Source organism: Periplaneta americana, chromosome 1 (genome assembly GCF_040183065.1).
Source record: "Periplaneta americana isolate PAMFEO1 chromosome 1, P.americana_PAMFEO1_priV1, whole genome shotgun sequence".
Lineage (NCBI taxonomy): Eukaryota > Metazoa > Arthropoda > Insecta > Blattodea > Blattidae > Periplaneta > Periplaneta americana.
In genome coordinates this window covers 122790377-122807205 of record NC_091117.1, presented here as the reverse complement: position 1 = coordinate 122807205, position 16829 = coordinate 122790377, and positions in this window count along the sequence as shown.

Below are 16829 nucleotides of genomic sequence, written 5' to 3'. Positions count from 1 at the left end.
GTCTGACAAGCTCACGACTTCCTCGTGCTGCAGTAACACCTTGGCAATGTGCGCTCTTGACTTACTGACGCATTTTCGTAGAACAGGAAACATTTACGTAAGGCAGAGAATGTTCGTCCTTTATCTGTCATAAATAATGACATTCGGTTCCCTTTCATTTGGATCGTTTTGCCTTTATACTTCTATTTGCTCCATACGCGTTCTAGGCTACTTCTGATTTCATTTCTATTCTCGCAAATCGTCTACAGGGTGTTAAAAAAGTATCTAATATTTTAGAAGGTGCTAGTATGCATCAAAACAATAATGTCTAACAAACATGGGTCCTACAACACATACTTTCTGAGATCTGAACACTTATTCATAGGAGATGCTCAATGTGACGTCCATTCATGGCAATGCATTTCTCTGCCCTTCGGCGTAAGGAATCACGCATTCTTTGAAATTTGTTTCAATACGTTAATAAGAAAGTCCTGATAACAATCCCCAGTTAATCTCTGTGGTAGCACGTATGGTCCTATTAATCTATCACCAAGAACGCCTGCCCATAAGTTGATTGAGAATCGGTGCTTATGCTTTTTTTCTTCAATTCCATGGCGATTTTCATCAGCCTACACATGCTGATTACGAAAATTCACAACACCATCTCTACTGAACCCCGCTCATATCCGCAACCAGACTTTTGTTTTCAATATTCTTTGCGACGTATCATTATTCCATGCCAGGGGTGTCAACTACAGTATGATTATCTGATAGTCTGCTGTATTGTAGGGCAGAGGAATGCATTACCATAAATGGACGTCAAATTGAGCACCTTCTATGAATAAGTGTTCAGATCTCAGAAAGTATGTGTTGTAGAACCCATGCATACTATCATCTCCTAAAATATTGGATACATTTTTTAACACTGTATAAATTTATACTGGAATACTAAAAAAATTCAAATTAATAAAATCATGCAATATATCAGCGACATTAAAACCAGTTCAACTCACGGCACACTCAATAAAATGTTGACATTATCAAGGCATACAGATAGTTTTTAAGAAGAGACTGTATTATTAAAACGAAAAATACTAGAAAATCATAGAAGTTATTAAAAATGACAATTATTAGAACTGTTTACCATCTGCGAGGGAAGATAAAATTAGGATTCCATGATCGAAGAATATGACGGGTCAGGTGAAATTTCTATTTTATAACACGCTGGGTTTTTGGTAACAAAACGTAATTCAAATGCGAAACTCTTGTTGTAAGACTAGAAGAAACGGTATCGCTGCGAACAGAATCATACAAAATGGCTGGAGAGTTCTTATTAATACTCACCATAGTCACCAACGTCCGAGGAATGATACCATGAGATGAGATGAGATGAGATGAGATGAGATGAGATGAGATGAGATGAGATGAGATGAGATGAGATTACTGCATCATAATCTCATCCTTAACATTGGTAATTTCCGTCCTCATTACCACAAAAACATGACCCAACATGAGGCATTCATAAGTAGCAGTAATCTCCTTCTATCTATAGGAGAAGGGATACACCTCAACCACAGAGGGAGACAGAACAATTTCTGCTTTTCTGAAGGGAATCGCATCAGGGTTTACTGATGTTTTATGGATTAACGACGTTGAGTCAACCTAGCGGAGGTCAGCTATTATCGATGAAATAGGTGTTAGTGAGATGGAAATTTCCATGTGATTATCTGACATTCGCTTTACAGTTTGGGAAACTTTAAGGAAAAATTGAATCATGTTATCAATCCAAGCGGAATTCAAACCCATGCCCAAGCACAGTCTCTGAATACGTGCATAGCTCGCTAACTTCTGAAGTACGCAGGTTGTCGGTGTGCTGAGTATTTAAGATGTCTAAAAGATACAATTTTCATATTATTATATAATATACAACTCAGAATGAGCATCAATTACTGCGTGTGTTTCGAGTGGGTTGTCAATTTCAACACTGCATAAGTGAAGTTACGTCATAGTTATTGTGTCACATGCTGTTCAAAGGAACATCGGATTTATATGGAAGCAGTCTTAAAATATGCTATTTAACTTGTATTTATTTAAGCAAATCCGCACAGGTTATATTTGTAGAGTCAAGATGGCAGTGAAAGCGCCCGTGACCTATTTTAGCAAAGTGACTTAGCTTTAGCAACTCAGTCCGGTTTAAACAAGATTCAGTACGGATTTGATTACTATCTAATCTCAAGCGAGTACCATAACCAAGACATCTTGACAAATGTCAAGTATTTAACAACTGTCAAAGGAAGTGTTTTCATTTCATTAACGTTCGTGGGCTTGGTAGTGAGGTCAATCGTCAGATTTTAGGATGGGATTTTGGCCACACAATGAATTTACTATCGCCAAGTCGGTGATGAAATGTTTCGCAGTAAGCTATCTCGGAATTTAATACACTAGTGTAGTCAAAACAATTATCCTAAACTGACACATAAATTTCATGTAAGGTTTTCCAGTGACATGGCAGTTAAATTTGACGATGACATGTTATATCCCACGTGTCTAAACGGCATTTCATACAAGTTGAGAGGATGCAAAAGCATTCCTTTCCCTTTCTATTTGCCCTGAGTTCGTCAGTAACAGGGCGGTTGTTGTTACGTCTTTTACCTGCACCCCCCAAGTTGTACACACAAGAAAATTAAATATTAAATAAATTACGTAAGTGAATATAAAATACAGTGACACAGATGTCTGACAATTACATAATTGAGTATATTTTAGTGCCGTTCTTACAATATTTTGAACCAATAATTATAGTAAGGAATGTTAGTTTGTATTATAAAGTCAGGGGGAGTGACAGTGCAGATTTTCCCATTGTGTGTGTTGTAGAGTAGAAACTAGCGGTGGAAAAAACATTTATCTTCTGCTCTCAGTAGCTTTTTAATGTGCCAGTTGATATAAACAGCAATAAAATGAAATATAAACTCTTAGTATAGACTTTCGAAATATAGATTATCAATAAACATTTTCAATAATATCATTTTTCACTATGTTGAAAGTCAATTAGTCGACCTTTAGTAAGATGGATAGTAGCATCTTCCCCTTCACTGATGATTGAGAGTGTGAGTAGAGGGGAAGGCCTATCAACCAAACTGAAATGGGGATTAGGTATATGTGACCTGAATATTTTGTACAATAATACAATAATGTTTATTGCTTTAATTTTTTTCGGACGTCTTCAGTATTATTCATCAAGATCTAAAATGTGTAATATCATTTACTTTTGCAGCAGCTATGGAATTCTTTGACGATAATCTGAATTGGGCAACTTAACAAATTATAGAATAAATTCAATCACCCCGTATTTATTCTTTGTGGGAGAATGTAATTGATTATATTACCCAAACGTCAGGCTTAGAATTATTGAACATAAATACAACACAGTCATTTAGAAACACTCACACCACTCACATCGGTACCGCAATGGTATATTTTATTGTTCTTAATCCTATTATAAATGATGGTGGCCCTCGATATTCCTCCATTCACTCACACACACTCACACTCAAACACTCACTTTCACTGAAAAACTCTCACGTACTTACGTTTACTCACACTCACGTTCACTCACAGAGTCACTTTCACATACTCACTTTCACTCAATTTTATCCACAGTCACATTCATCCACACATTCACTTCCACTCACACACCTATTCTCACACTCACACACTTATTTGAATTCACTAACATTCACATTCACACACTCACTCTAACAAACAACCACCTGTGAATGTCAACAGTAGCAAACACAAGTAAGAAATAAGACATTAATCAAAGCTGTTTGGTGGATTGCATATACTGATATGGAAAGAGTAGGTTTCTTGTGGACTCTAACAATAGAAATTAATTTGAGAATTGGAATAAGAAAAGAAAAAGTATTTCAATTAGATGCGATGTAGGAACATCAGAATGTATGGACGCTAGGTAGAATTCCATGCTTTAATGATCTCGGCACTACAATGAGGTGGTGTGGTCGGCACCATCCTTTGACACCTTTCACTCCCGGGAAAGCACGGATCTCAATTTTGCAATAGGCTGAGTGAAACCCGGGGCTGTTCTGAAAGTTTGGCAACGAGAAAAATCCCGCCATCACCGGGAATTGAACGAAAGTCCTTCCAGTCCGTAGCCAGTTGCTTTATCAATAACTGAGCTACTCGACTAACAAGGAATGGAACAGAGAAATATATCGTCGTTGTTCCTGCAATAACTTCTATGTGACATATTTATCGATATTCAGATTTTTGCTGTTTTAAATACCTCATATAGTGATACAGGAAATAATAAAATGTCCTATATGTAATTATATTTCCTTCTTTCGAAAATGTAAGAATTCACGATCTCCTATGTGCCACTGCCATAGAATGAATAAATGTGTTTTTTCTTCCTACTGAAAAATTTTAGTTTGCACATAGGAGTATTGCAGGAACAACGACGATATAATAATAATAATAATAATAATAATAATAATAATAATAATAATAATAATAATAATAATAATACTAATAATAATAATGATAATACTAATAATAATAATAATAATAATAATAATAATAATAATAATAATAATAATAATAATGAAGACTACAATCAATTATCACGTTCCTGCATGGAATCATAGAATTCAATAAATAAATGTGCGGGCTCCAAAGCAGCAAAACATTTGTCTCACTCCGAATTGACATCTTACTGAAGGGATTTATACGATTTATTAAAATATGGGTTAAAAAATAATCACACCGACGATAAAGCACGCCTCCCCAGAAAGATTTCTCAAACCTCAGACGTAAGCGTAGGGTAGATGTAGCAATGGCGAGACTCATGCTTCGAAGGTGTGCTCGGGCATAGGTTCGAATCTCACCTGGACTGGTTATGTGGTCTTCTTTTTCCGGGTTTCTACCCATCTGTTAGGCGAACATCAGATAATTTTATGGATTTTCTCGCCAAAGTAATATCTCGCTACCATTAATATCATAATGATTGGACTACTAACTTCATTCCATAATTGTTGCACATTTGATAAAGCGTTGCTAAAATATCTTTAAAACAAGAGGCTTCTAGCACTATTCCATCTGACGGAAAGTAAGTTATCTGAGGGAGAAGAAAAGCCAAAAGTGGGAGAAGGAAAAAAACTAGTCGAAGAGAATCTATCATTAAGGAAGTAGGGAGAGCCCACAAGACGCAAATTCCCCGGCCAACAATTCGTGTCTTAGTCCTTCTTGTAACATACTAAGACACTTCTTAGTAAAAATAATTGTGAAGTAATTAGTGAAATATCTTCTTCCTATTTCATTTTCCCTATGTATTCAAGTCAAAATTACTCCGTAAATGCTATGTATTACAGCCTTAGATATCGCCTAGTTTTCTTTTTAGTAAAATTGCTACCATTAGCAAGAACATGTGAAGGTCATGGTGTCTTATGTAAGTTTGAGATTTAGAGATGTGAAGCTCACACACCAGTGCGTGAAACTATGAAATTTATATAACACAGACTATTAACTTTTAATCTCTCTTGCATATACAATTATGAAACCGGGGAGAACATTGATTTGGATTTCGAATAACAAAACCTAATATTCAAAACCTAATTTTAACCTAACATGCAAAATCCTGGCCCTAGTAAGCAGCCATTTCTTTGTTGTTGACATCTGTCGAAAAAGATTCGTTTCATTCTTCAAGAAAATAACAAAATCAAACTAGAAACCTAGTACTTAATAGGAATACGTGAGATTGTTAAAAATCACAGTACTTCCGAGACGGCTAATACTGTTAAAAATTAGATTTGTATAATCTAAGAATAAAGGGTACTTATATAAAATGGAAATAATATATACATTCAAACATTAACACCATTTTGTTCCTCAATTATAAATCATATTTTCTCGAAACTCTGTATAGCATGGAGATGAATGTCCTACGAAACGTTCAACCTTCTCAAGGGATTCGTAAATTATCTAATACTTTTAAAATATTTTATTTCAGTTATACAGGGTGTTTAAAAAATACGGGGCATAATTTCAGGTATGTATTTCCCACATGTAGACAATCAAAATAGTTCATTACAACATGTGTCCGGAAATGCTTTATTTCCGAGTTATGGCCTTCACAACATTGAAATTCACCGGAACGTTTTTCTTTCCGCAGGTCGTTGCCATCAAAGGAGACATTAAGAGGGCACTCTGACAGTTCATTCCGAGGCGAAGGTTACATTCAGTGTTGTGTAGGCGTTAGACTGTGCGACATGTATTCAAATCAAGAGCTGGCAGAGATACACTTCATGTACGGTAAGGCGGACGGCAATGCTGCGCTGGCTCGTTGTTTGTACCAGGAGAGGTACCCACAGCGACAATGTCCAGATCGGAAGACATTTGTACGTCTCCATTACCGTCTGTGCGAGTATGGAAAATTTAACTCTCCTGGTTTGGGAAGGGGACGATCAAGATCTACAACTCCAGAAGTACAGGAGGAGATTCTGGAGGTTGTGAACATGACTCCTTCTATCAGAACACGAAGGGTAGCGTTGCAAGTCAATGTTCCCCATACGACTGTTTGGAGACTGTTGAAAGAGTATCAATTGTATCCTTATCATTTGGAACGTGTACAGGCCCTGTCACCAGCAGATTACCCTGCACGAGTTAGGTTCTGTCAGTGGTTCTTGCAGCAGTGTGGTGTAAATCCGAACTTTCCTGCCTTGGTATTATTTACACATGAAGCACAGTTCACACGAGATGGCATAACAAATTTCCACAATCAGCATGTATGGGCGTATGAAAACCCACGTGCAACTGTTCCATCTCATCACCAGGTGCGGTTCTCCCTCAACATGTGGGCCGGTATCATTGGTGATCGATTAGTTGGACCCCATGTACTTGTAAACAGACTTACGGGGCAGGCGTAGCTACACAAACTTCCTGGAAAACACCATACCGGTACCTCATGTTTTAGAAGATACTCCACTGATCAATCGTCAACACATTCACTTCGTGCATGATGGCGCTCCTGCACACTTCAGTCGTACGGCTCGCCGGTACTTGGATCGAAGGTTTCCTGATCGATGGATAGGTAGAGGTGGCCCAATTGCTTGGCCTCCACGCTCACCTGATCTGAACCCTCTCGATTTCTACTTGTGGGGCCATTTAAAATCATTGGTTTATTCGTCTCCGGTGCCTGATTTGGAATCCCTTCGGAATCGAATTGTGGCATGTTCTGAGGACATACGCAATACTCCTGGAGTTTGGGATCGTGTTCGCAGGTCAATGAGACATCAATGTGAGGTCTGTATTCAAGCAGGAGGTGGACATTTTGAACATCTTCTGTAATGACAACGACCTGCGGAAAGAAAAATGTTTCGGTGAATTTCAGTGTTGTGAAGGCCGTAACTCGGAAATGAAGCATTTCCGGACACATGTTGTAATGAACTATTTTGATTGTCTACATGTGGAAAATACATACATGAAATTATGCCCCGTATTTTTTAAACACTCTGTACACGATGTATGCTTCAGAACCAGCAGCACAAGACGTGACAGACACGTCAAAATACACAAAATGAGGATAGAAACCTAATCCATAACTCTAAATTTTCCCCTTATGTCAAATGGGGTAAGTTCTTTTTTCTACAGGTAAATAGTATATTTTATATCAGTAATTAACCTAAATAACGTACTTAATCTTTACTACCACCACCACCACCACCACCACCACCACCACCACCACCACCACCACCACCACCACCACCACTACAGTATATGTAATGCACGATGTCTATTATTCTGTAAAGCAATCGCCATTTTCAGTAAGCAGTCTATCGCTGTGAAGTAACGGTTAGCCTGCCTAATCTAAAACGAGCTGGCCTGGGTTCTAATCCTAGTTGGGACAAGTTACCTGCTTCAGGTTTTTTCCTGTGGTTCCCTCAATTATTAAAAGCAAATGCTGGGTAACTTTCGACGCTGGACCGGACCCTGGACTCATCTCGCTATCATTATCACATTCATCTCACTCAGACGCTAGATAACCTAGCAGTTGATAAAGCGTCGTAAAGTAACGAACTTAAAAAAAATTAAGTATGTAGAGGATGTCAAAAAATTTATTTTGACATAAATAAAGGTAATAAGGATGATGATGATGGTGATGATGATGATGATGGTGATGATGATGATGATGATGATAAACGCAGAAGCCTATGTATGAACTACATACACACTGTTATATCTGAGTTAAATGATTTACCTCAATCAACCGATACGCATTGTTTCAAAAATTTCCGTGACTATTGGTAACTGAGTAGTATTTCCTATCCTTTACTTTATCAGTGGATTATTCTCTATCATGCCCTCCCGTTTCGGGCCGGAAATTTCGCACACTCTGTAGCCTATATACAGAGTGTAACAGGGCCTCTCCGAAAAACTTTGAGGAATGATAGGGCACACAGGAAGAGCCATATGCTCGATGACATATTCTTCGTGAGTTATGCGCCCTTTTTAGAAGAGCATTCTGTATGTTGAGTCATCACCTCACATTTTGCCGGATTGTTCAGGTTTAAATCACATCAGGCATCGTTGTCTCCCGACGAATTTCAAGAAATAATATCCTGCAGCATCGCGAAGATATTCACCCACTAGGATCTATCTGGGTTCATTTCCATTTTATGCGGAGCACAATGGGCCATTCGTGCCTACCTGGTTTTGTAGCAATCTACGCCCTTACAAAGGAAGAAAAAGAACGAGAAGAAGCGCTTTCTGCATCACACATGTTGATAAGTGTGCACCTTTATGCCGTCTTATCATCTAACAAATCCAACACAAGCTTGTCAAGATCGACAGGGTTGGACGATCAATGCTGTAAAAGTGTAAAAAATACGTGGTGCGAGGCATGCAATTTTAACCGAAGATGTGACTTTTCATTCTGCTTAGTACTGTAGACTTGTCATCGCACATATATGTTCCTTAACAAATAACGATACTCTCTGTGTGACCTATCATTCCTCAAAGTTTCTCGGTGAGGTCCTGTTACACCCTGTAGCACTGGAATGCTTGCCTGTTAGTAGACAAGACTCACTAATCTTCGATTGTCATTCATAACAGCGAGCTCATGTTCAGGTGTCGGGTGTATTAGACCCTTGGTGTAGATTTTAGAGCATGCAGAGAACTTAGGCATATATGTTTTGTGATTTCCTTTAAAAAAGTAGTATTTTTGTATTGTGGGTTCCTACACCACAGCATGGCTCGTCCTCAGGTTGTGGATAGAGGAGACGGCCCCCCAGATATGGAGGATAGCTGCGAATATATTGAATAAGCAGTCGTGGACAGTCGATAAGGGGTGGTCCTCCAGCTTGGAGGTTGAGCGAAGGGCTAACAACCGATCACCGTAAAAACAGCATGTTACGAAACCTTACAATAAGCCTCGGAATGGGAATATGGTTGTGAGACTTGGCCTCTCACTTTGAGAGAGGAACAGAGATTAAGGGTGTTAAGAGATTATAAGGTTCTTAGGAAAATATTTGGGCTGAAAGGAATGAAGTTTTCATTTTTTATTTTATTTTATTGGGTTATTTTACGACGCTGTATCAACATCTAGGTTATTTAGCGTCTGAATGATATGAAGGTGATAATGCCGGTGAAATGAGTCCGGGGTCCAACACCGAAAGTTACCCAGGATTTGCTCGTATTGGGTTGAGGGAAAACCCCGGAAAAACCTCAACCAGATAACATGCTCCGACCGGGATTCGAACCCGGGCCACCTGGTTTCGCGGCCAGACGCGCTGATCGTTACTCCACAGGTGTGGACGGAATGAAGTTACAGGAGAATGGAGAAAGTTACACAACGCAGAACTGTATGCATTGTATTCTTCACCTGACATAATTAGGAACATTAAATCCAGACGTTTGAGATGGGTAGGGAATGTAGCACGTATGGGCGAATCCAGAAATGCATATAGAGTGTTAGTTGGAAGGCCGGTTGGGGAGGCCGAGATGTAGATGGGAGGATGATATTAAAATGGATTTGTGGGAGGTGGGATATGATGATAGAGACTGGATTAATCTTGCACTGGATAGGGACCGATGGCGGGCTTATGTGAGATCGGCAATAAACCTCCGGATTCCTTAAAAGCCATTTGTAAGTAAGTAAGTAAGTATTTCTGTATTATTTTCATCAGTGTTTGTATTTCTTTTTTGTATTTATATGTGCTATCTAGTAGGATGGAAGAGAAGGCCTTATGTCCTTAATCCTGTCAGATTAAATAAATAAATAAATAAATAAATAAATAAATAAATAAATAAATAAATAAGTAAATAAGTAAATAAAAGTTTGTAACGATTCTACCCTGAATAATCTGATAAGGTTATATATAATTAATGTATTGGTAATCTTAATTGGGTCATATTATATACTGTATTACAACAAAAAGTATGTGTCATTCAGTGACATTCAATTTCTGCAAGCAAGCTTGAGCCAGATGCACTGACAGAGGATTTACTGTTACGGAACTGACCTCAACTTCTCCCACTGCATTCCCACATTCTGCAGAGGGGAAAGTTCTTGAAAATCACAGTAATACGCACCACACCCCTCAGCTATATATTTGGAGGTTGATAGGAGTACAACTCAGCCTTGGCGAATAGCAGAGGTGAGTAATCTACTCAACAATGCAGCCGCTCTGGTTTCGAGGTTGACGCCATATTTTCTCTTACGAGACTAGAGACTAGGATGTCTCATGGACTTTACGAACAAGTGAACTGGTTACTGCTTCCTGTGATAAAATTCGGAACTCAGACATAGATTATTTATTTTTATAGTCGTGTTTTGTCTTCGGAACCTAAAGTTTTCTGTGTAATTGATCAGTTTATTTTATCACATTCTCTTCTCAGAGTTCAATTTCTTCAGATAGTAAGTTTGTTTTACATATGTTGGAATTGTGTTGATGGCGTTAATTTAATAATAATAATAATAATAATAATAATAATAATAATAATAACTGGATGGAATCTATTTAATAATATATCAAGATCAAGCTTAACGAGAAAAAAATAATTTAAAAAATATAAATTAAAGCCAGCAATATGTACTTAGTTTCGTTTCTGATACATTTTTGATGTTAACAATTGGACCAATACAGAAGACATGGACAGGTTTACAACGTAAAAGAAACAAAATTATCACAGATTCCAAGATCCTGCTACCAAAATCAGTCCAGGAAAGATTCCTATTGTCAAGAATAGGGACGCAGAAATCTGATAGATTATGAAAATCTTCAATATAAACTGACAATTCGGGGGTTTAGAGTCATAACGACGTATCTACAAAATTCATGTTTTGACATAAATGCAAAAGAAGTTTTGCAACAACTGAAACACTATCACTGTTACCGCCTATGTTATTCTGTGCGACATATGTGATAACTCGTTGTTTTTAGAGTATGTTTACATCTACTCAACAAATTTTTTGTGTTTAAGCTAAGTGTTACGTAAGAAAAATAAAGATAGTGTTGTAGATACGTTGTTTTGACTTTAAATAAATTATTCTTTTTGCAAGTTACACTTGATTTTAATATTAATGACAATAGAAATAATGCACTGAAGTATTTATATATTATTGTTTAATTACATCTAATTATTGTGAAACAAACAGTTTTATAAGTCTTTCTTTTAATATTGATTATCAAGATGCTGAATAATATGTCAAAATGTTTAAAACACTAAACTGATGACAATATACCATAATTTATCATAAGTAATATTGTAATGACTTGTACACAAACCGGTATCACTGAAACAATAGTAAAAAATGATTATACTGAAAAAGCAGCAGCAGCAGCATAATTCGTAGAGCTACAGCACTTTAAAGGTCCAGACCGACCAGCCAGCTGCTGGGCTCAACCACACAGATGCCTAAGCAGAGATGGAATCTAACTAGAATAGAGATATCTGTGATTAGCACGATGGTCCCCCCATTAGCCGTTATAGCTGGCTTTCTTAATTGAATTTCTCTGCTTATCATAGATCTCCAAGTGCATAACAATGCTGATTATTATTATTATTATTATTATTATTATTATTATTATTATTATTATTATTATTATTATTATCACCTTCATTAACTTTTGCTTCTTTCCCGTCTGTGACATCATTTATTAATAACTTACAGCATTGTGATGATACTGCTCAGGAATAACCCCGATATTGCGTAGATCTAGAAGATCTTTAAGTTTTGTTTCTGAATAGGAACTGGAGAAGAAAACAAAGGGTGAAGTGTGAAAGAATCTCGCATTCTTCTTTTAGTTCTGCGGATTAGTGTCCTTCTAAGCTCAAATTCTTGAGAAGTCCTGTTCCTGTTTTTTTTAATAAATGCGTTCTAAGTCTTCTTTCCTGTATTGAAACCAGGCCATCTTGAACCAATTGACATTATTTACATCACTGAAAACTTTTCTGTCCTTCATCATGTGGCGCCTCAGTTCTGAAAAATTCGGTACATGCTGAATTTCAGTTATATGGTATTTTTTGTTTATCATTCTGACAGTAGTGAATCATCCCGATGTGAAATAATTTTGTTCTTTTCTCTACTGAGATATGTTCAGAGTCGCACTCTATTTGTGAGTGCCTGACTTAAAGGACATAACATTGATTACAGGATGTCAAGATGCTCAACAGCATGCAGAAACATAACAGATATATTTGCATTTCTGGTTTGTCCACCGCATGTGTTGAAAAAGGAATTCCAATCCTTATCATCTGCATTTTTTGCAGGAAATTAAAAAGACATGAAGCAACTTCTGCAGATCCACGTTTGGCAGTTTTTTCACTCCACATAACATGCGACTTTTCTATAGAAGTTGTATTGTATACAGTTAAGTTGTACACAGCCAATCTTCGCCCATAAAATAATGCTTTAGCATCTGTTTTGGGACAGTAGCAGACAGTCTCCAGATCAAATTCAGCTAAATGGATTTTCTAGTTGCAGCTTCCGCCTCAATGTTGTCTTTTCTAGCCCTGGCTAAACATTTCTGTTCATTGTGAGCATCCTGATCTTGACGGTGAATTTCGTTGTCTGTAGCATTCATATGAGAAAATCTCTAGCATGTATTCCACAAATCATTTTTAGGCAAATGGAAGGGCAAATTAAATTCTGTGTTGTGAATATATTTTGATAAAATTATTCTTTTTCAGTAGTTATGCCATCATTTTCACATTTTTCAACGCACAGTTTGAATATTTTCCTGCGATTTCACTAATGAGGCAATTACTCTTTCTCTGAATATTTTCAGGCATAATGTGATAGTATTTTTGAAAAACCATTAATATGAAACGTAATTCTTTCCATTACAACATCTGACTTAGCCAAGCTGGTTTGTGCTGTCCTCTTTGATCTCTCGAAATTATATTATGTTCATTCCTTTCATGCATACAGCATTTCACGTATGAATGATTCAGACAAATCGATTGTTGCAAGAAACAAGGCCTGACAAACTTGCAATGTTTCACCATCTATCTTTGGTTAGAAGCTACTTATCTGTATCATTTAAATTCCAAAATTCTTCAAGAATTGCTAGCCACTCAGCCTGAGTAAATTTGAAAATGCATTTCCTTACACATTTTGAGCTATATTTCGGTTTAACTGACCGTACAGCAATTGATTTGCCTTTGGTCGATATTCTGAACTTTCAGACTATGGAATATGGCCGTAATTTTCTGAATGTGCATAAAGGGATGGTTTTAACTTGAAATATGTACGTAGTGACTAATTTTTAAGTAAAATGGTTTATAAGCAATTATAACGCACTTGACATCTGTTGATTCTATCAAAATTCTAAAATTGAATATTAACGACGAGTAATGAAACATTACTGGTATATAATCGTACCATTGCAGGCTTCAGTATTGATCCTTGATGTTGAAAAGACATTGCGGAAATTAACTGAATCTGAATTCTCTTCAGTAACACATTTTTCATTTTTCAGGAGATCAAGAATTTTTATTCCTCTAAAAAACACGTTGACTGCTCAGCACCAATTCATTGAATGATATCTTTACATGACTGATAGTACCGGTAATATGGATAATTGGAGTGCACGAGGAATAATAATCATTTTTAAAATTCTTTATTTCAAGAATTACGCTAACAATGAGTCAATATAAGCATGCAGATATTCTGTATTTTGGTTTCGTATCTACAAATAAATGATATTCATTTAGAGACAAAACAACGGATCTACACATACGCTGTTCTGACATTCAACACCATAGAGAAATATAAGGAGCCAAATTAACGTATAAGGTGATAAGTTGTTCTGACATTGAATACTCACGTGCATTTGTAGATACGCAGCATACTATTTCCGTAACGGTTAAAGATAGACGTTCCGTTGTTTTGTCATTAAATAGATTGGTTCCCCAAGTCAGTAATGATGTAGATATGTCAAAATGGCCAATTTTGTAGATACGCTGTTATGACTCTAAACCCCCGAATTAAAATGTGTTTTTTTTAACGTCATGAAAACTGCATTAGAATTAAAGTAGGCAATAACATTTTCTGGTAATAATTACCATCATTGAATTTGGTAAAAGAAACTGATTTTCCACAATGACGGCAAATGAAGAGAAAATGTGCAATGAATTTTCTCCATGTTAAAAATATCCACGATCGTTGCTAATAATTAGTGTCAGGTGTTACTAACTATACATTGTAGAAATATGTAATTATTAAGGTTGAAATAGAGAATGATTTATGCAGACAATGTTAAACTTCAATTTAGGATATTCAGAATACAATATCAGGATCACACAATAACTCAAATTGATTATAAATTGAGACATCATAATTAATACAGCCAAATCTTTGCAACAAAAATCGCTCTTAGAATTTACAATTAAGAAGAAAACGTACATATTATCAACAGTAATCTCACTAGAGGTTTTGATTTATATAGAGAAAATGAAAACTCGAGTGGGATTTAATTGACTGTTACACAATTAGAAGCAAGTATATAAAGATTAGAAGAAATCAAATACTCTAATACAATAAAATATTAATTGACTTACTAAAATAATAAATTGTCTTTAAAATGTATTGTGAACTTTATTTAGTAACAACAATGTAATTTATTCGTCACAACAATAATTCCTTTCTACAATTCACCTTAAACGCTCTCGTCAACAATTGGATCTTCACTCACACAGTATTCGTTACAGCACTCCACCGACGACAATGACAATTGACTTGGACTATTACGCACAACAATGAACTGTTAATCTTAACAGTCCCTTCTCAAGTGTCCCGGTTTGCCACAGGACCCGCAGGTGGGCGCCCGTCGTCTCCGCCGCTCTGTTGACTGCTGGCGCTCCTCGACGTCGGCCACCTCTCTCTCCTGCCTGTGGCCGGATTGGTCACAGTCCCTTCTCAAGTGTCCCGGTTTGCCACAGGACCAGCAGGTGGGCGCCCGTCGTCTCCGCCGCTCCGTTGACTGCCGCTCGGGTGGCTTCGGTTGGCGCCCCCCAGCATCCGTCGCCGTGACGCTCCTGATCCAGTGCGGTGCTGAGACTCCCGCCGCCGACTTGGCCGCCTCCATCCTGAGGGCCGCCGCCAGAGCTGCGTTGATGGTGCGATGCTCTGCCAAGAGTAGCTGTTGCTTTATTTCCGGGTCTCGAACTCCGCTGCCGAAGGTGTAGGCCGCCTCTCCAGCGATGAAGTCATTAGGTAGGCCCCTGAGCGCCTTATGGGCCAGTTGTTCCACCGCCATCGCGAATTCTTGCAGGGACTCGCCTGACTGTTGGACCCTCGTTTTCAGTTGGGTCCTGAATGCTGCAGCAAGTTGATGGTCACCATTATCTCAGCGGCTGTCCCGTCTTCTGGAACGCTGTGAAGAATCTCCGACGCCTGTCCCTGAAGCGCGGCCAGCAGCTGAGTGGTTTTCTCTGCTGGCGTCCACCCATTGTGCTCTGCGATGGCCTCGAACTGGCGACGGAATATCGCCCAAGACGTCGTACCGTCGAACTTCGGCGTCTTGACGTTGTGATGTCTGGCTGAAGGCGATGATTCCACAGGGCCACTATATGGAGTCCTCAACTCTGTGGCCGCTTCTTGCATGGCACGTCGAACCTCCTCGGCAACTATCTGTTTTTGTTCTCTAGCCTGGCGATCCACCAACGTGAGGATGTGCTTGTTTTCTTCAGCATGTTTTTCCATCACCCCACTCGTCTTGTCCAGCAACTCGCTCGTCTGCTCTTGACGGCGCTCGAGATTGCGGATTTTGCCGTCGAAATGGTCTACCTCCTGCCTCAATTCGGTTACTGCCTCGTTTATAGTTGTAAAATTCTTGTTTAGGTTGTCAAGGTCGGCTTTGAGTTCGTCTTTCACGATGGCGACAATTCCATCTACGTGGGCTGAAACGCTTTCAATTTGCGTAGTGACGTCATCTTTCACTCCGCTTATGTCGCCTTTCACTCCGCTTATGTCACTTTTCATCTCCGTTTTCACTTCACTTATGTCGCCCTTCACTTCACTTATGTCACTTTTCATCTCCGTTTTCACATCACTTATGTCGTTCTTAACCTCACTGATGTGCTTGTTCATGTTATCTTTTACTTCACTAATGTGCATGTTCATTTCTGCTTTCATTTCTGCGATGGCTTGCAGGATCTGCTGTAGGTTCTCCATTGTCGATAATATCCCGGTTCTGACACCAATGTGAACTTTATTTAGTAACAACAATGTAATTTATTCGTCACAACAATAATTCCTTTCTACAATTCACCTTAAACGCTCTCGTCAACAATTGGATCTTCACTCACACAGTATTCGTTATAGCACTCCA